The sequence below is a fragment of the Meles meles genome, chromosome 7 (genome assembly GCF_922984935.1).
Source record: "Meles meles chromosome 7, mMelMel3.1 paternal haplotype, whole genome shotgun sequence".
NCBI classification, from domain to species: domain Eukaryota; kingdom Metazoa; phylum Chordata; class Mammalia; order Carnivora; family Mustelidae; genus Meles; species Meles meles.
Genome location: NC_060072.1, coordinates 88,975,265 through 88,995,750, shown reverse-complemented (window position 1 = coordinate 88,995,750; position 20,486 = coordinate 88,975,265). Strand labels below are relative to the sequence as shown.

Sequence of the window (20,486 nt, the reverse complement as noted above, 5' to 3'; positions counted from 1 at the left end):
TTAAAATGGAATAAGACCATTCCACCCTCTCACTCCCACTGAACTCCACTAAAATTCATAGATAGAGCAACTCCATGCATTATCTGATAACTGAAAAGTAACTGATTGCCAGTGGACTGGGATAAGAAACCAAAGCTCGAAATGCCATGAAATCAACAGAGAGTTTTCCTTTTTCATTCTTCTGGTATTTTCATTCTTCTGGACTGAACTCAAAGGGAGCCCAAATCCAGAATGGTATACCAGGTGCACACAGAAAGAGCTCCAGAAGAAGACCTCCATTTTTGGTGCAAAAAAACAGGAAGGGAGCCCTTAAAGGTCAAAAGAAATCGAGGAAATACCCTGATTTTGTGTGTCTCTTCTGTTCTCTCCTGCTTTATCCCAAAACAAAGAGGCAGCAGTGGCAATGACAATAGCAGCCAAATAGGAAAACCTTTTCTCTGACCAGAGGAACTTCAATCCCAGGCAGAGCAGAGAGATTCTCAGGGATATGTAGTCACCGGAAGTTCAAGGTAGAGTAGAAAGTTAAAGTCTGAGCTTTCTAGTGAGAGGAGCAGAAAGGAGAATGCTTTGGATCTGGAAAGTCTGGGAGAATGACAGGAAGAGGAGGGAGCTCAGTAAGGCTGTGTGTTAACTCCAGAGCTCATCTCCAAGCTGCACATGGCATGTCTCTGACCCTAAACACAAACAACTGATCTATGGGATGTACCGCTGCCCAGGTCCGAGACTGGTCGGTCACTAGCTGGTACACATATGGAACAGACACAAATAGCATGACAAATACTTTAAAAACTGAACCCCAGCCCACAAAAGAAAGGTAAGTACTTACAACCTGAACCTAACTAGATTGAATGCCCGCTAGAACAAACAAGCAAATAGAAACAGTCTCTAGAAGGTTTATGTAAGACCCAAAGTTTCACAACATGATATTCAAAATGTCCAGAATACACATCCAAACTGATATACAAACAACCATAAAAATCTCAACATCCTGGGGCACAAGGGTGACTCAGTTGGTTAAGTCTGACTCTTGGTTTTGGCTCAGATCATGATCTCAGGTAGTGAGATAGGGCCCTGCATTGGGCTCACTGCTCAGTATGGAGTCTGCTTAAGATTTTCTCCCTCTGCCACCAACCTCCCCCTACCCCATGCTCATTCTCTCTCTCTCAAAAGAATATCTGAACATCTCACAAGGAAAAAGACAATCAACAGACACCAACCCCAAAATATAAAAATTATCAAAGACTGTAAAGCAATTATTATAATCATGCTCCAAGAAATAAATGCAAGCACTCATTTAAAAAAAACACACACACACATTTTATTTACTTATTTGACAGAGAGAGAGATCACAAGTAGGCAGAGAGGCAGGTAGAGAGAGAGGGGGAGGCAGGCTCCCCGCTGAGCAGAGAGCCCGATGTGGAGCTCAATCCCAGGACCCTGAGATCATGACCTGAGCTGAAGGCAGAGGCTTAACCCACTGAGCCACCCAGATGCCCCGAATGCAAACATGCTTGAAGTAAATGGAAACATACATAATCTCAACAAAAGAACAGAACACGCACACACATGTTCACACACACAGGAACCAAATGGAAAATTTTAAACTAGAAAATACAATAACAGAAATTTTAAAATTTGCTGGATGGGCTAAATAGTATAATTAAGATGACAGAAGAGTCAGTGAACTTGAAGATGGATCCAACAAAAATTATCCAAGCTAACCAGAGAAAAAAAGATTGCAAAAACATTAACAGAACCTCAAGGACCCACCAGACAATACAAAAGGTCTAATACTTATATCATCAAAGCCCATAAGGAAAGGAGAGGAGAAAGTGTGGTGCAGGGAAAATATCTGAAGAAACAATAGCCACGAAATTCCCAAATTTGATAAGACATAAACTTCTACATTCAAGAAATTCAGTGCATGGCAAATAGAATAAACTCAAAGAGATTCTTGCCCACTGAAAACTAAAACAAAGAAAAAGTCTTGAAAACTGTCAGAAAAATGATGCTTTATCTATAGGGAAACATTAATGTGAGTGACTTGATGTTTCATGGAGGGATAGAAGGCAATGGAACAAGATTTTTATGTGTTGGAAAAAAACCAACAACTGTCAACCTAAAATTCTATATCCTGGGAAAATATCCTTCAAAAATGATGAGAAAATAAATTCTCAGATGAAGAAAAAGAAGAGACTTCATTATCAGCATACCTGCCCCCCAAAAAAATGCTAATGGAAATTTTTGGGGAAGAGAAATGAAATTAAAGGGGAACTTAGAATTTCAGGAAAGGAGGAAGAGCAATAGAAATGGTAAATATCCGAATAAGTGTAAAAGCCATTTTCATTCCTCTTAAGTCTAAATCTAAATGACGGTTGAAAGAAAAATTATAACAATGTCTGATGGTGTTTTCCATGAATGTAAATGTAAAACATATGACAATTACAACATAAAAGCAAGAGGGTAAAGAGGTAAATCTAATGGTGCTTAAGTTTCTACATTCCACTTGAAGTAGTAAATACCAATTCTAAGAAGACTGAATAGTTAAGTATGTATATGGTAATCCCCAGTCAAAACTGAAATAACTATACAAGGCAGAAAAAACTCAATAGATAAATTAAAACAGAATACTAAAAAATATTCAAATAATCCAAAAGAAGGGAACGGAAACAAACACAATACAGAATGAGCAAACAAAAGCAGTAACAAAATGGTAGACTTGAATTCAAAATAATAATTATGTTAAATGTAAATGGACTAAACACATCAGTTAGAAAAGAGATTATCACAATGGACTTCAGTTTACACACACACACACACTACATGTTGTTTACTGGAAACCCACTAAACATGATATATGTAGGTTAAAAATAAAAGGATGCTAAATGCAATACGAATTGGATTATGGAACAGAAAAAGGACATTAGTAGAAAATCTGGTGAAATCCAAATAAAATTCTGTAGTTTACTTAATAGAGTACTATCCTAATGCTAATTTCTTAGTTTTGGCAAATGTACTAAGGCTAGATAAGATGTTAATATTAGGGAAAGCTAGGTGGAAGGCATAAAGAAACTACTTTTGCAACTATTTTAATAATCTGAAACTATTTCAAAATAAAAAAATGTTTAAGGAAAAGGGGGAAAATATATACATGAAAACATGAATCAACAGGAAACTGGAGTGGCTGATATTAATATCAGACAAAGTGGACTTCAAACCAAGGAAAATTACCAGGCGTGAAAGGGCATTAAATAATAATAAAAGGGTCAATTCACTGAAGGATAGAACAATCCTAAATGTATATGTACTGAACAAGTAAAAACTGACAGAACTAAGGGAAAAAAATGGACAGATCTACAATTACAGTTGGAGATTTCAATCTTCCTTTCTCAGTAATCAACTGAACAACTAAATAAAAAATAATCAAGGATAGCAAAACATAAATTGTAGATCTTAAATAGACACAATTCCTATTAGTCAATTACAACTCAAAAAAGCTGCAAAAACTAAAAGGCAGAATATAATGTTGCAATTAAACAATATTTAAATCACATTTTTAGAAAAAAAAAAGAGAGAAGGAAAAAAAATCAAGGATACAGAAAAAATGAACGGCACCATCAACCATTTGGATATAATCAACATCTACCAAACATTCTACCTAACAACAGCAGAATATACATTCTTTTCAAGTGCACATGGAACACTCACCAAGACAGACCATGTCTTGGGTGATAAAACAAACCTTAACAAATACAAAAGTATTGAAATCATATAAAGTATGTTCTCTGACCATAATGGAATTAAACTAGAAATCAATAAAATAAAGACTCTAGAATATCTCACAACAACACACTTCCAAATAATTTGTTGGTCAAAAAGGAAGTCTAAAAGAAAATAAAAATTCGACATACCAAAATTTATAAAATATAGTCACAGCGGTGTTTACAGGGGAATTTATAGTCTAAAAATTTATATTAGAAAAGAAGTTCTCAAACAGTTTATATTTCTACCTTAAAAGAAAGTGAGGGAAAATTAACTCAAAGTACACAAAAGGAAGAAAATAAATATAAGAAAAACAAACAAAAAACAATTTTAAAAAGACCCAGAAAAGCAATAGAGAAAAATCAACAAAATTAAAAGATGGTTTTTTTTAAAAGATGGATAAAATTGATAAGCCTCTACCTAAACAAATCAAAAAGAATGAATACACAAATTATCAATATCAGGAATGAAAGAAGGGCTATCACTATAAACCCCCACACATTAAAAGGATAATTATGGAACAGTATATACTATGAACATAAATTTCACAACTTAGATGAAATGAACCAATTCCTTGAAAGCCGCAAAGTCCCAAAACTCACCCATAAAGAACATACATCCTGAGCTGTCCTATATCTAATAAAGAAATCTAATTTGCAGTTAAAAACCTTCACACAAAGAAAACCCTAGGCACAAATGCCTTCACTGGAGAATTCTACCAAATACTTAAAGAGAAGGAATTCTATACATTCTATTCTAAAAAATATTAAAGGAAACACTTTCTAACTTATTTCATAAGACCAGAATTATCCTAATACCAAAACTAGACAAAGACAGCATAAGAAAAATGCAAAACTACAGGGGAGCCTTGGATGGCACAGGTGGTTAAGCAGCGGACCCTTGGTTTTGGTTCAGGTTGTGATCTCATGGGTCATAAGATCAAGCCTCATGTTGGGCTCCATGCTCAGTGGGGAGTCCACTTGAAGATTCTCTCCCTCCGCTCCTCCCCCAACTTATGCCTTCTCTCTCTCAGATAAATAAATCTTAAAACACACACACACACACACAACTACAAACTGATAATATCCTCATGAACACGGACTTAAAATTCAACAAATTAGCAAATCAAATCCAACAACATAGAAACATAACACATCACAACCAAGTGGTGTTTACCCTAAGAATGCAAGGCTAATTCAATATTTGAAAATCAATCAGTGTAGTGTATTCTATTAATAGATTAAGAAGAAAAAAAATCCTATGATCATATCAATTGATACAGAAAAAACATTTGACAAAATTCAACATCCATTCCTGAAAAAACCCTCAGCAAACCAGGAAGAGAAGAGAACTTAGCCTTATAAAGAACACCTACAAAAACTAACAGCTACCATCATACTTAGTGGTGAAAGACTGAATGCTTTTTTCCTAAGAACAGGAAGAAATATCCACTCTCACCACTCTCATTCAATATCTTACTAGAAGTCTGTAAAGTCTATAATAATGGTAGAAGAGGGAAAGAAATAAAAAGCACATACATTAGAAAAAAGAAATAAAGCTGTCATTATTCACAGATGACATAAATGTCTATATGGAAAGTCCGCAAAATCTATAAAAACGCTCCTAGAACTAAGACATGAGTTTAACAAGATTGTAGGATATAAATTCAAAATAAAAAATTCATCATATTTTTATATCTGAAGAATGAATTAGAAATTGAAATCCAAAATAAAAACATTTACAGTAGCTAAAAAAAAGGGGGGGAATCTAACAAAACATGTACAAACCTATATGCTAAAAACCATAAAATGCTGATGAAAGAAATAAAATATGACCTAAATAAATGAAGACATACATCACGTTCATTGATTCAACACATCATGTAGTTAAGGTATTAACTCTCAAATTATCTACAGATTTAACATGGTTCCAATCAAAATGCCAAGCAGGGGTTTTTGCAGATACAGACAAGCTGATTCTGAAATTGATATGGAAAGACAAAAGGACTAGAATAGCCAAAACAATTTTCAAAAAAAGAAGAAAGCTGAAAAGTTCACAATACACAATTTTCAATCTTGCTTTAAGCTATAGTAATCAAGACAGAGTGGTATTATGAAGGGACAGACACATGTATCAATGGAATAGAGCAGAGTCTAGAAAAAGACCCATACAAATACAGCCAACTGAGTTTTGACAAGGGTACAAAACAAATTTGACAAGGGTACAAAACAAAACAAATGAAAAAATGCTATTTTCCAATAGCAATGATGCTGGAACAACTGCACATCTATCTGCAAAAAGTAAATAAATATGAATCTTGATATAAACTTCATACCTTATACAAAAGTTAACTTACACGGATCATAGATCTTAATGTAAAATGTGAAGCTATAAAACTTTCAGAAGAAAACAAAGAACATCTTTGTGACCTTTGGCTCAACAAAGAATTCTATATATAACATCAAAAACATGATCCATAAAAGAAATTGACAAATGAGACTTAAAATTGAAAACTGGGGCACCTGGGTGGCTCAGTGGGTTAAAGCCTCTGCCTTCAGCTCAGGTCATGATCCCAGGGTCCTGGGATCGAGCCCCACATCGGGCTCCCTGCTCAGCGGGAAGCCTGTTTCGTCCTCTTCTCTCTGCCTGCCTCTCTGCCTACTTGTGATCTCTATCTGTCAAATAAATAAATAAAATCTTTAAAAAAAAAAGAAAAGAAAACTGTAGCTCTACAAAGGACACTATTAAGACAAGGAAAAGAGAAGTAATGAACTAGGAGAAGATATAACCAGGTAATTTATCTGATAAAAGACATATCTGGGATATGTGTTTTTTTTTGAAAACTCTCAAAACTCACAGTAAGAAAATAAATTTGGGTTCATGCAAAAACCTATACACAAATGTTTACAGGAGTGCTATTCACATTTGCTTGAAATTGGACACATCTCAAATCAAATACCCTTCATCAAATGAGTGGATAAGCAAACTGTTATGTAATCATACAGTAGAATACTACTTACAATAAAAAAAAGAACAAATTTTGATAAATACAACATGGACATCATGCTAAGTGGAAGAAGCCAGTCCCAAAAGGCTATATACTCCAGTATGTTTCCATTTATATGACATTCTAAAACACGCAAAAGCCTAGGAATGGGGAACCAATCAGTGGCTGGCATGGATTATGGGTTAGGGAGAATGTGACTACAAAGGGACAGTAGTGGGGAGCTTTTTGAGGTGATGCAACTGTTCTGTATGCTGATTGCAATGGTGGTTGTATGAATTCACACATGTGTGAAAACTCACAGAACTGTACACCAAAATTTTTTCAATGGTACCGTTTGTAAATTTTAAAAAGTAACTGTAAGAAAAGTAACGAAAGCTGTTAAAAATGTTAAAGGGAAATATATATATTTGCCATACGTTGAGCTAGAACTTCAAAAGCTTTTCAAATATTCTATTGGACTTATTCTTGTGAAAGAAACAGGACCCTATTTGGTGATAGAACCCTAATAGGAATATGTTTCCAAATAGGAAAAAAGACCCTGTTCATCCCAGGGGCACTGTGTACTGGCCCAAAGCCACAACCAGATTTCAGGCATTCTGATGCCTAAAATTTGTCCATAAAAACATCTAATACCTTCATGTCCAAAATGGAGACTAGTGTCCATACTTTGAACTCTATAGATCCACACTGGATTTTTATAATACCCCCAAATGTCAGCAGTTTTCACAAATAAGGGTTCTTCCTGGGTTCTATGAGTAACGAGGGGAAAAAAAAAAAAATGGAAAAGCCTTGACAATTCAACATCTATAAACAGAAGCAGTACCTAAAAGGAGCTGATGGGTCTAAAATCCCAGCTAGAAATTGACACTACTTTCTGGGGATGATTTTTTTCTTGAGATTTTGCAACAAATTGTACCGAGTGATAAATGTATGGCTCTTAAAAAAACAAGCCAACAAACCTCTCTCTGAGCAGTCCCCTGAGCAAAGACAGGTCCGTAGAGCAGTGCCCAAGCAGGCACCTGAGTCACAGCCCCTGGTATGTCTGCTGCGCCTCAGCTCTGGGAAGCAGCACGGCAGCCTGCTAAGGAGTGGGAGGTGGAAGTGGTGGCAACTCCCACAACGCACAAGGCACAAGAGAAGCCAGAAACTTACTAATGGTTGGGAAGGAGCATGTGGCAAGGAACAAGGCCTACCAGCCCCCAAGGGTCAGGCTGCATGCAATCGAATTAAAATTAAAGGTGGAAAGCACTCAGATCTAATTAATAACATCTCTTCGATATCCAGTCATCACACAAAACATACTTATTTTCTTTGACCTATAAAACTTTTCAGCAGTTTCTAATGCCAGGAATCTATATTAAGACCCCAAATGATAGAAGTCTTACCCCTTCTGCACTTATGGCTGAACTTTTCTTATGAGTCAGAAATAAAAAAAGCTTCTCAGGTAGGTGAAGTACTCATATGGTTATTCTACCTTGTTTCCCCACTATACTTAATCACTCATTCTGTGCCCTTCTTTGGTCTTACACATCCCTCCCCCTCCTTTTCCAGAGATAAGGAAGAACTACTACAAAGAGAAAGAAAGAGAAAAAAAAAATCTCTGTATCTACCAAAATATTACTTGCTCTAGAACATCTAGATTAATAAACAAATTGCCAGTGGCTCCTGAGTGGCTCAGTCGATTAGGCATCTCCTTTGGCTCCAGTCATGATCCCAGGGTCCTGGGATTGAATCCCATGTTGGATTCCCTGCTCAGCGGGGAGTCTGCCTCTCTATGTCTCACTCTCTCTCTTTCTAATAAGTAAATAAAATATTTAAAGAAATTGAAACAGATTGCTGGCATTCAGTTAAGAGGTCTTTATAGACTTTCCTCATTCCAGACTACCCTAAAAATGCCTTCCCATGCTTAACTATTCTTAATCACAGTTACTTTGAGAATTCACACTAAAAAACAGGTATAAAACATATATATATTTACATATATATATATAAAACAAACTTATAATGTGATTGCACAGAGACTCTCCTAACGGGATTACCATAAGGATGCTTTGCATCCCTAAATAGAGTGCTAAATTTACTAATATCTTGTACATGAACTTCGTCTGCTCTATTGGTTCCACACAAACCATGGGGACTTCTGCCAACTGTCTGAGTGCAAACTGTGGCAAATGTTAATGGAATTTGCAAGAACTCTGTAATTTTAGTGGTGAGAAAGAAAATATTAACAAATTAAATGAAAATTTTTATTGCATTAAATTAAATTGCTTTTTTCTTACATGCATTCTGTTAATTTGCTTGTGCATGTTCTGATGTTTCAATCACCCTTTATTTTTTTCTTTTTCAAAGACCTTCACTGAATACAAAACTGAATACAAAACAGAACCTGAGCAACCTGAGCATACTTTTTGCTCTAAATTATCACTGTATACTAAAGTTGCACATTAGGGCCCACTGACCACTGTCTGGTACCCCAGGTATATCAAGGAAGTTGACTCAAGTCAAGCCTGACTGACATTTTGTATCCACAGCCCAAGATTCAATACCTGAAAGAAAAAGGAACAGCACTAGCTGATAAAGCCTCTTTCCCTCTGCTTTCACCTACTAGAATCCTCTCAGTTGTTACCTTTAATTAAGCCTGCAATTTCAATGGTTTTCATGAAGCACACAAAACATAACCAAATGATCAAAGAAAGCAAGCCACTGAGTTTCAGTAAGGACAAAACAGTCATCTACCAGGCCTATGAAAAGGTGCATAATACTTGTTTCTTTATATATGAAACTAAAGGTTAGTTGAGAATATCAAGGAAAATGACCACACATTAAATGTCTACAAATGGACAGAATTTAACACTCCAAAATAAGAAACAAAAGGACAGAGATCTACAAAGTTTAAATAATCTTTATCAGTGAGCGAGCACAGAGAATAAAGAAGTGGGGACACTTAGGTTTCTCTTAAAACTTTAGAAGCTCAAGGGGGGAATAACTTTCTGCAAAGAAAGGATTAAAAATTAGAAATAAAGGTGCTGGGTTGGTTCAGTTAGAAGAGCACCTGACTCTTGATCTTGGGGTCATGAATTTGAGCCCCACATTGGATGCAGAGATTACAAAAAAAAATCTTTTTAAAATTAAAGATAGCTTGCTAATAACCAAGTTGGTCTGGACTAGATTGTCAACATGTATTACAGCCTATACGTCCTCATATGTTCTAAATAGAAGAGTATATCTCTGAATTTTAAAATGGCAAAATAATCTTGAACTTCTCCTCCTCCCTTTTCCCATGTAGTCTTTCATCAAGTCCTACTGAGTCATCCTATAAACTATTTCTTACATTAGGGAAATATTACTTAAATACATGGGACACACATATACAAAATTTTCTCTCTTTTCCTTCCTTTCCATCTTCATCACTACAATCCTGGTCCAAGCCCTTGTCACCATCCATCTAAGGCCAAACCAAACAGTCAATTAGCTGGACATGCATTCTATGTTCTGTTCTGTGCTATTACACATTGCTACCCAATCCTCCTGACACATTTTAGCACAGCTTTGATGATGTGTCATTCTGTGCCACCTCAAAAAATCCTCTGTGTTCTCCATGGTCTTTAAGGATAAACACAGCTTCGAAAAATTGTTAATGTTGGGCCACCTCTACCCAATCTTTTGCAGGCGTACCCGCCGGGGAAGGGAAGGTGGCATTCTACCATAGCCCAACTGATTCGTTCACTGCACTCCCAAAATACTTCATACATTCTCACCTTCTTACTTTGACTCACACTGTCTTACCCAACCATTCTGTAAAGCTCAGTTCAAGTCATACTTCTTCCATCACCCTCTCATCATACCAGCTTAAAACTCTCTTTTCTAAAAAAATAAAAAATAAAAATTCTATACCATTTATATGGCACTTAAACCCTTTACAGTTGTTGTCATGAGCCATTATGAACACCTCTTATTTAACACATTGTGTTTATAATTTATGTCACCCAATAAATACATTCCTGCAACATAAGGTCTATCTCTACAGTACCTTTCAACCTGTCACAATGCCTCACCCTTAGTTGCTACTCATGAAAATTCTGTCGATTGGTATGGTTAGGACAGGGGATCTACAGTTCCCCACAGAAATCAAAGCGCCAATAGTTCCTGAGGCCATGTCTTTCTCTACACTTTTTCATATGTAATTCTCATGTGGAAACTCTAAAAAACAACATAGTTGGTAGGAAATGGGTGCTTTGGCCCAAATTAACTTTTTACCTTCAATAAGCCAAGAAATTTCCCTAAGAAATATAAAACATAAGGGATTATCTGTATCATAAGGGGAAAATTAATCTAAGGGGACTTAAAAGGAGAGTTCAAATCCCGAAACTATTTTAATAGTTTTCTGTAAAAGACACTAGAAATAACTGGGTATGGGCCGGGGGAGAGAGTGTGCACAGGTTCATATGTGCACAGAAAAGAATACAAGAGAAGCTGGTAATGAGAGTTGCCTTTATGGAGTGCAGACTGACTAACTGGGAGGTAGTTATAAGAAGACTTAACTTTGAACCTTCTGATTTTTGAACAGCCTCTGTTAGCTACTCAATTGTAAAGTACATATTTTACAACATAGAATGAAAGAGATAACTTCAACAGTGCCTTCTGAGTAAAATTTTTTATATTAAATGACTTAGAATCTTTTTTTAAAAAAAGGAAACAAAATAATATTTAAGAATGTAACTAAATTTTTTAGTATAAAGCAAGAAGACACTCCCTAACTTTTCCAATGTAAGGATGGGATAAAGAAAGCAATTTGTAGCACAGTTCTAGCAGGCTAGGGATAAAATAATATTAAAAAAAAAAAAAAGACACCTTTCCAAGGTTCCAAACCCCATCCAGAATATCAGGCCACAGAGAGGTTTCCAAAAGAGTCTGCAGAGGAGAGATAACTCCTTCTCTTAAAAAATGAGCAGTTGGGGCACCTGGGTGGCTCAGCGGGTTAAAGCCTCTGCCTTCAGCTCAGGCCATGATCCCAGGGTCCTGGGATCGAGCCCCGCATCGGGCTCTCTGCTTAGCGGAGAGCCTGCTTCCTTCTCTCTCTCTCTGCCTGCCTCTCTGCCTACTTGTGATCTCTATCTGTCAAATAATAAATAAATCTTTTAAAAAAAATGAGCAGTTCCCCAAGTTCACGTCCAAACTCTCTTGTCCATTCACAGTAGTCATTCCCACACTTTCTCAGACTCTGCTCCAATGATTCCTCACACTCCCAATACTTTCTTCTTCATCACAGCACAAATCTTTAAAAAAAAATGCCTATTTTCTCTAATGCCTCTTTCCTAGAAGCAAGGCATTTCACCTCTTTAGTCTTAGCCAAGATCTTAGGAAATCCAATCGAGAATTCTGGAGCAAGTGAGATTTCTGGGTATTCTGACTTCTGTGAAAGCTCTACCAGTCTCATTTGCAAACTGCTCGATTTTTCTCCACAATTTAATAATAATACATAATTTTCTTTTCATTTAAAAGTGTTTTATCCAGCTTCTTGTTAAGACAAAAAAGACAGTAGTGAATATAAAGCAAAAGCCTAATGCATTATCCTTACTTGAAGAAGGGTTCCTCCTAAAACAAGAAACTAATCATGTCATATATGAAACTCTATTTATTTACAGGCCAGTTGCTCAGTCAAGTGAAGGAAAAATGCTATTTCACACTTGCTACCAGTGAATATTAAGCTTTTGGAAGTTTAGCCTTCAATTGTGAACTTCTGAAATAACAAGAGAATAAGAACAGCTAAAAAATGAACTCCCTTTTCATTGATAAAGTAGTAGTGATCTCTGCCCTTATCAGCCACTACCTAAAAACTTAAAGTAACATTTTAATTTGGATTTTTTTTCTTCCCAAGTTCACTCTGGTGGATATGCTAATGATCAGTTAAATACCCAGAATGTAGGAAAAGGGAGGGAAATAAATGACGTATAATTCACAGCCTAGAGAATCCATTCCCTGGATAAATACACATTCACTTAGATTTCTCTAACATCCGTACTCCCCAGGAACCCAAAGATTTTACAGCATAAAAACAGCACTAATCAACTGAACATGAAAAGAGCCTGTTAATATGTCTTCTGGGGGATTTCAGTGTTTTCCACTTCCAGGTCCCAGAACAAGCCCACTGAACATGGGAGGCCTCTCTGTACCGTCAACAGTGAATAGGAAAGTGCTTCAGGGGCGCCTGGGTGGCTCAGTGGGTTAAAGCCTCTGCCTTTCGCTCAGGTCATGATCCCGGGGTCCGGGATCGAGCCCCGCATCGGGCTCCTTGGCGGGGAGCCTGCTTCCTCCTCTCTCTCTCTCTGCCTGCCTCTCTACTTGTGATCTCTATCTGTCAAATAAATAAATAAAATCTTTAAAAAAAAAAAAAAAAAAAAAGGAAAGTGCTTCAGAGCTCCCCCCTCCATTAACATTTCAGTCACCCTAACCCAATCAACACTTTTCAGGGTCAAGAGAACTTGAGTCCCAAACCTAGAGTACCTCTTCGACCCTCAGCCCCCAGCTTTTATTTTGTTCCCCTTTCCTCAATAGGGCACATCTCCAAATACCTAAGGGAAATCTTAACTCTTATCCACTTCCACCTTTGCTGCTGTAGCCCAAGAGCCTCCCAGAACCTTTCTCTGCTGCACCCTGAATACCCCTCCCAGCACCAATCCCCAGTATACAGTCCTACACCAATTTAGCCTTGCATAAGCAAAGAAGTCAGGTGGTAGAGGCCATAATTCCTCTACAGTCCTGGTTATAACTTTTGTTGGCAATATGGGAGTATTTATGAGTAACTATATGTATGTATTTATGTGCAAGAGAAATGAAAAAAGACAAGCAGACACGATGACCTTTTAAAAAGTACTCAGGAGAGCTGCAGAAACAAAACAGGTGTGTTACTTCAATAAGTAACACATCTTCTGTTCATTTTCCCTGCTTCCAAAATGCTATCCTTCAAAGGTACTTTTGCCCTCTCTCTGCCTATCCCAGAATCTTTAATTATGCCCACTCACTAAAACACGTTTAGCTACCTAGGATAATGATAATTTCTTAAAATAAAGCCAAAATTGTTCACGTTACTTAGTTATATGAACATCATGGGGAAAAAAATCCTTAACCATAGGTCAGCCAACCAACCTGGGTACCCATCTCCACTCCATGACTTAATGGTCCTGTAGCCCTCGACAATGTGGTTCAGTTCTGGGACACTCAATTTTCTTAGTTGTAAAATGGGTAGAAAAATATTCGCTTTACCTAATTCAAACAATCAACTGATAGAAGGATTTTAAAAGTTCTTTTAAAAAAAAATTTTTTTAAGGGCTCCTGGGTGGCTCCGTGGGTTAAAGCCTCTGCCTTCGGCTCAGGTCATGGATCAAGCCCCACATCGGGCTCTCTGCTCAGTGGGGAGCCTGCTTCCCCCTCTCTCTCTGCCTGCCTCTCTGCCTACTTGTGATCTCTGTCAAATAAATAAATAGAATCTTTTAAAAAAATGTTTTTAAAGATTTTTATTTATTTGTTTGTCAGAGAGAGAGAATGAGCAAGCATACACGTGGGGTGGGGGGAGGACACAGGCAGAGGGAGAAGCAGGCTCCCTGCTGAGCAAGAAGTTCAATGCGGGGCTGGATCCCAGGACCCTGGGATCATGACCTGAGCCAAACGCAGATGCTTAACCGACTGAGCCACTCAGGGATCCCAGGTTTTTAAGAGTTCTGATAAACAGACAAACATAGAATAATAATTGCCAAAGGTAGATGGTCAGCTGTGAGACCTAACTATATGAGACCCATTCAAAGAAATCAGTGCAAATATAATGGGAAAACCTAGAATGGTGCTGAAGACAAAAGCAACTCCAAACTTGATAACAACTCATCATAATTAAGATATCCAGCTCAAGGAAGAATAAAGGGGAGCCTCCGTCTTTGGGTCCATTCCGCCTTCAGATCCCAGGCTATAGCTAAAAACAGTTCACGGCCCGCCAGCTAGCTGTCAGTGCCAGAGCATTTCTCTTGGGTAACGTCCTACTCTAGGATAGTTTGGGAATAACTGAGAAATTACTTTGGTAACAATATTTGCATGGTCGTGGTGGAGATCAGCACTGCAATTGTATAATAAAACTTTACTCCTCTTAGACCAGCAATGCCCATCCAAGTCAGGGTATCTGCAGATCCTATCCTCTATGCCAGACTGAAGATAAAGCAACTATCTGCCTTTCAGACTACCAAAATTTAATACAGCATATCTATACTATATCAAATACATGTATAAACACACACTAAGCTGCTAAATCCTTAGAGGGAAAGGAGCAAATATACATTGAGCTCTATGTGTCAGAAACCACAAGGTAACAGCGATTTCCTTTAATCCCCACAAACACCCAAACATAGGTATTATTATTCTTATTTTTATAGATGAGAACACTGTAGCTCAAATACATTAATTTGCCCAAAGTCACAAACCTAGTATCGGAGTCAAGACATGAACTTAAGCCCATACTGCTGCTGCTGCTTCTCAATGATGTTAACTATGGCAACCTGCTAGTGTCTTCATTTCACCTTAATTCCTGACATGGTACTTAACTGTGTGTCCTGGCTGTGTTTCCATACATTCACAAAGAGACAGAGAAAAATTTCCCAGAAGACTTCCTGTTTGTCTCTTCTTTTCCTGCATTTACTTCTTATTCCTAAAAATTATTGTTTTAGGTTGAATTACCAGGTTAGACCTAAAAGCCTATCATACCACATTTCAGCAATAAATATATACCTACAGTGTGACAGTTCTGTTTCCTTCCTTGTACACTTTAATAGCCATAGTTTCATTTAGGGACTTAAACACTAGATGGTTATATTTAATTTACCTTTTTTCTGAATTATTTTTAAATTTTCAAAAAAATTATCTTTAATGTGAAAGAATTCATTCTTAGAATTGGCCTGTAAAGTCTCTTGATTTAAATATAGCAAGATAACTAGAGGAATAAAGAAATCTTTCCTTAATCATCAAATCAACAAATATTCTCCCTCTGTACCTACTGGGTGTGAGGCATTGTTCTATGCACTAACATATTCTAAGTGGCAAGAACCAGCTTAGAAAATGATACCATGCTCAGAAACTCAGAATAATAGTATTTTTTTTAAAGATTTTATTTATTTATTTGACAGAGAGAGAGATCACAAGTAGGCAGAGGCAGGCAGAGAGAGCAGAGAGCTCCCTGCTGAGCAGAGAGCCAGATGTGGGGCTCGATCCCAGGACCCTGAGATCATGAACTGAGCCGAAGGCAGCGGCTTAACCCACTGAGCCACCCAGGTGCCCCAGAATAATAGTATTTTTAAACCAAGTCTTTTAGACTCTTAAGTTCATAGTCTAAATACTATTTTTCTGAATAATATTTGCAAGTGCTTCTTGCCCTCCAATAGAAAAAAAAAGACTGAAAATATACAATAAAACACTGACAACTATTTTGCTTAGGATAGTTAAAACTAAGGATGACTTTTTCCTTTTTTTTTTTACATATATTAAAATTTTTCTGTAATAAGAATGTGTTATTTTCATAATTACGGGAACTAATCGCACTCTGGATAAACTTTGCATCTTTAACACTTTCTATACAATGTGGGGTTATTTTTTGTCAGATATAATTGATGGGAATTATGTATTCATTAATTCATGCCTGTGCCTCTAGAACTTGTTACATAACATCAGCACATTAAAGATAATTATTTTTCTCTCCATTCATGGAATGTTTTTCTTGCTTTAGGTGGATATGTCTTTATCTCTGTGTTCTTTTCAAGCAGATGTATAATTGCTACAGAATATCAATAGTCAACCTTTTCTTGGTAATTAGCACAAGAATGACATCTGGCCTTGAGATATCCCAAACCATAGGTCTTTTAACATTATGTGTGTTACCTTTTCAATGACATTAAAGTACTTTAATCACAGTGAACCCAAATGGAATGAGCTAACTTTATGTAGAAGGTAGTTCCCTACCAATGGAAGTATTCAAAGCAAAGATCTCCCATAATGGAATTTCTGTGCTGGGAGGATGTAGAGCTGAATTTTATGGCCACCTTCCCTTTCTAGAATTTTAAAATAAATTTTTTGACAAGTCTACTCTAGTGATATAATGGACTGCATACTGGTCTTTGTTATATCAAGTCCTTTTCTCAGCTCACTGTTCAAATCAACGGAGAGAAGATTTCCTTCTGAGCCAGCTTGACTTAGCAAGCTATCTGATTAATTCTTGTGGAGACCAAATTCCCATAATTATTAACTGAGCCTTGCTACTTGAAATTACCAAAATGTGCTAAACAATGTAGTCAGCAAAATGTCACTGTATGTCTTACATATGGATCTGTTGCAGCCTGTAAAACACTGTCTCCATGAGGGACAGCCAAAATGAAGTTACGTGGGAGTAATAAAATATGATAACTAGGCCTGCAATCTCAAGAATAAACCCAGCTGCGCATGCACACACACATCTACAAGAAAGCCTGCTGATAATAAAAGCAAAGAAAAACCCAAATCGTGTCCAGCATGTGCGTACTTCGTGGCAGTGGCAGAGCTGGTCCGGGAACTGTCCTTTAAGCACCACAGCAAGAAACCAGGGAACTGTCCTTTAAGCACCACAGCAAGAAACCAGGGAACTGTCCTTTAAGCACCACAGCCAGAAACCCTGGTGCAAGCTCAAACGCAGGCACCCAAAGCTGGACCATGAGAAAAATTTGTTAAAGCTCCTACAAAAAAAAGCAACAAGCACTGTACGGTGTTTGTTTTTAAGTATACTATATTCCACTTCATAGTCCTTTATTAATTTTTTTCCTTTATTAATTTGAAATAAAATCCTTTAAGTACTTTGATGAAAGTTGACAAAACCCCAAATGAAAACCAAAGGTATATTAAGTCTGCCTCTCAGACTGAATTCAAGAAACCAGTAACTGGCCTGCACTACCAAGAACTGCTTTGCAATCTCCACCACCAGCCCTACCAAGAAACACAGCACATTTACACATACCCTAAATCTGATGTTGAAAACATAGAACATGCTCAGAGCCCTCTCCAGGGAGAGACTCGATTTCTAGGACAGATGATGCTTGCTGAATACCAAACCATCACTACCACCCCCCTCCCAAGCAATCAAATCCTCTTTCAGGGAGAACTGAAGGCCTTATGGGTCATGAGTTCCAAAGAAAAAATGCTGCAGTATTTCAAGAACCGGGTTACAGGCAACGTGCTACAAAGCTTTCAGCAATTTAAGTCTGATTCCCCCCGAGATTCCTACCAGAATGGCACCGGATGCTAATGTTCTCCAGCCATTTGCATTACACATCAAAAAAAAATTTTTTTTTTCCTTTGAGGGGAAAAAAAAAGTCCCCCCACCTCCATTATCTTCTAATAATGCACGTGGAGGAAAGCAAAGTACAGAGAGACCGTGAAACAGTCTACCACACCCGAAATCTCCTATAGAAAGCTAAAACATCCCCCAGCCCTAACACACGGAGACATCCCTGAAGGTTCTCCAGGTTTAAACTTGAGAAAATAGTTATAAAAAGCACTATCGCCCTTTGCTCCCAAAGCCCTCACCCACATCTCCTGCTTCCATTCCTGCTTCTCTGGTACCCACTAAATTTTCCTGGTGTGGTAGAGTTTGCTCCATGTTAATTATTTCTCCCTCTCCCTGGATTAACCAGATGCAACGCCAAGTTACTCCCCCCTCCCCCAAACAGATGACATTCTTTTATTATGAACACAGATGCCGAGAATCTTGGAATCTCCCGATATAAAATGCATTCCCCCGTGTTTCAAAAACTGCAGTGTAAGTGAGGAAGAGGGCACAGGGTGGAGTAGTTGGAAAGAACGCATGGTTTGAAGAATCGTATTTATCAAACTGAAAAATGATTCCCACCCCACCCGACCTCTAAGCCGGGGCCTCTGAATGGGTCTGAAAGCCCCAGCTAACCCCCGGAAAGTTAACTGCCAAGTCTCCACCGGTGGTTGCCGCAGGCAGAGGGGATGGAGCTGAGCTCTGAGGAAAAATGCAGAAGCTTTGAGGTCCCCCAAGTACCAAGCGAACTAGAGAGGAGGGGTCTGTGGAGCTGGGCAGTCCTGTAAGCCAAACGCTAAGCAGCCCGGGGTGCTGCTGATCCTGGTAAGGTGGGGGAGGGAAGGGAGAAAGGAGGAGAGGAACAAGCTCTGCATCGGGTGGCGTAGGGATGGGGGTGGGGAAGGGGGATATTCTGAAAGTGATGTACTCCCTAATGCAGGAATTCTAGCCTGCCGAGGAAGGTCCCGAGGGCCCCCAACACAGCCCCAGAGCACCCTGTCAGGAGGGGGACGGACGCATCCGAGTAAAGGACAGGGGGAGTCCTGGCTGCCCTAAGAACCCAGGAGCTCCTGGCTTCTGCAGTTGGTAACGATCTGGAACCGGATGGGGGAGAAGGATGCAGTAAGACATGGGGGAGGGGGTAGAGCTGAGGGGCTGCTGTAGGAAGATCCCGACAGCACTGCCCTTCCCAGGGCAACCCCGCGAGGGGCCCCGACTCTGTCCCGGACCTTGGAGGTGGGGGGAGAGAGGCTGCACCACCGAAGGGGCGCCGAGGGCAGGCCAGTGTCCCCCAATGCAGCCAAGAGACGAGAAGAGCGAGGGTGTATGGGGGTGGTGGCCGGTGGTCCTCAGCTCTCCTCAGGGACCCCTGGTAAACACGGTAGAAGGAAGCAAGACTTCCAAACACCTGTCCAAAACCGGGAGGACAGAAACCCAGCTCCGCGGCCCCTCGAGCCCCGCCGCGCACTCTGCGGCAAAGCCCCCGACCGGAGATGGGCGAGCCCCGCTCCGGGGTCCCGAGGCGAGAAGGGGAAGCCGGCGGGCGAGGAGCGGCGCCGGGGCGGGGGCTCCGGGGCGACTTACGGCAGCGGCGGCGAGGGAGGCAACGACGGCCCTAGCGCGGGGCCCGGGAGGCGCGGCCGGACTGCAGAGGCGCCGAGGCTGCGGCGGGCGGGACTGCGGTGGGCGCCATCTTGGAGCGCTCCCCGCGCCCGCCCCCCGCGCCGCCCGAGTCCTTGCATAATTGATGACTCGAGCCGGCCGCGCGCCATCGCGCGCGTCCCCGCCGCCGGGCCCCCCGCCCGCTCCGCCCCCGCGCCGACCCCCGCCGCGCGCCCCCCGCCCGCCCCGGGCCCGCCCGCGCGCGCCGCCCGCGCCCTCCTGCCCGCCCGTGCCCGGCGGCCCACCTACCCCTGCAGGACGCGCCCGCTCGCCCGCAGCGCGCCGCGCCGCCCGCCCGCCCGCGCGCTCGCTGGCTCTCGGGCCGGAGTCCCCGCGCCGCCCGGACCGGATCCGGGGCGAGGGAGCAGGGCGCCGGCAGGGGGCGCCGCGCCGGAGCGCCTCGAGAGCGTCCCCGGGCCCGCCTCCCCGACGCCCCCGCGGAGCCGCGCGGGAGGGGCACCCGGCAGAGCGCCGGGACGCGGCCGCTGGACGGCGGCGGGCGGCCTGCCAGCTCCAGGAAGCCGAAGCCCGATGGTGCTATGTGGGCCCGAACGCCCCGCGACCCCGGTGAATGCCAAGTCTCACCTGTCTCCAGAACGCCAGTTGCAGAGGAAATGCCCAGCAATATGGCAATGCTCCGTTGTTGGGGTTCTGGCACCTACAAGCTCAGAGAACTCAATCTACATGATCTTTGGCCGACTGAAAAACCCAAAACGCCGAAGTCTATCA

The 20,486-nt window shown here is 40.3% G+C and overlaps 1 protein-coding gene across 5 annotated transcripts in view; it reads right to left on the bottom strand.

Moving 5' to 3' along the window:
• The window catches only part of SCN8A (sodium voltage-gated channel alpha subunit 8), a 188,543-nt gene extending 168,411 nt beyond the window's left edge, over window positions 1–20,132 (bottom strand). For 4 of the 5 annotated variants that reach the window (XM_046012735.1, XM_046012738.1, XM_046012734.1 and 1 more), the window contains exon 1: window positions 19,680–19,905. The gene's annotated coding sequence lies outside the window, so the exon portion shown is untranslated. Of the gene's footprint in view, window positions 1–19,679; window positions 19,906–20,006 lie in introns of those variants that run through there. The other variant, XM_046012736.1, reaches the window with a different exon arrangement.
• Window positions 20,133–20,486: the final 354 nt, after the last annotated feature.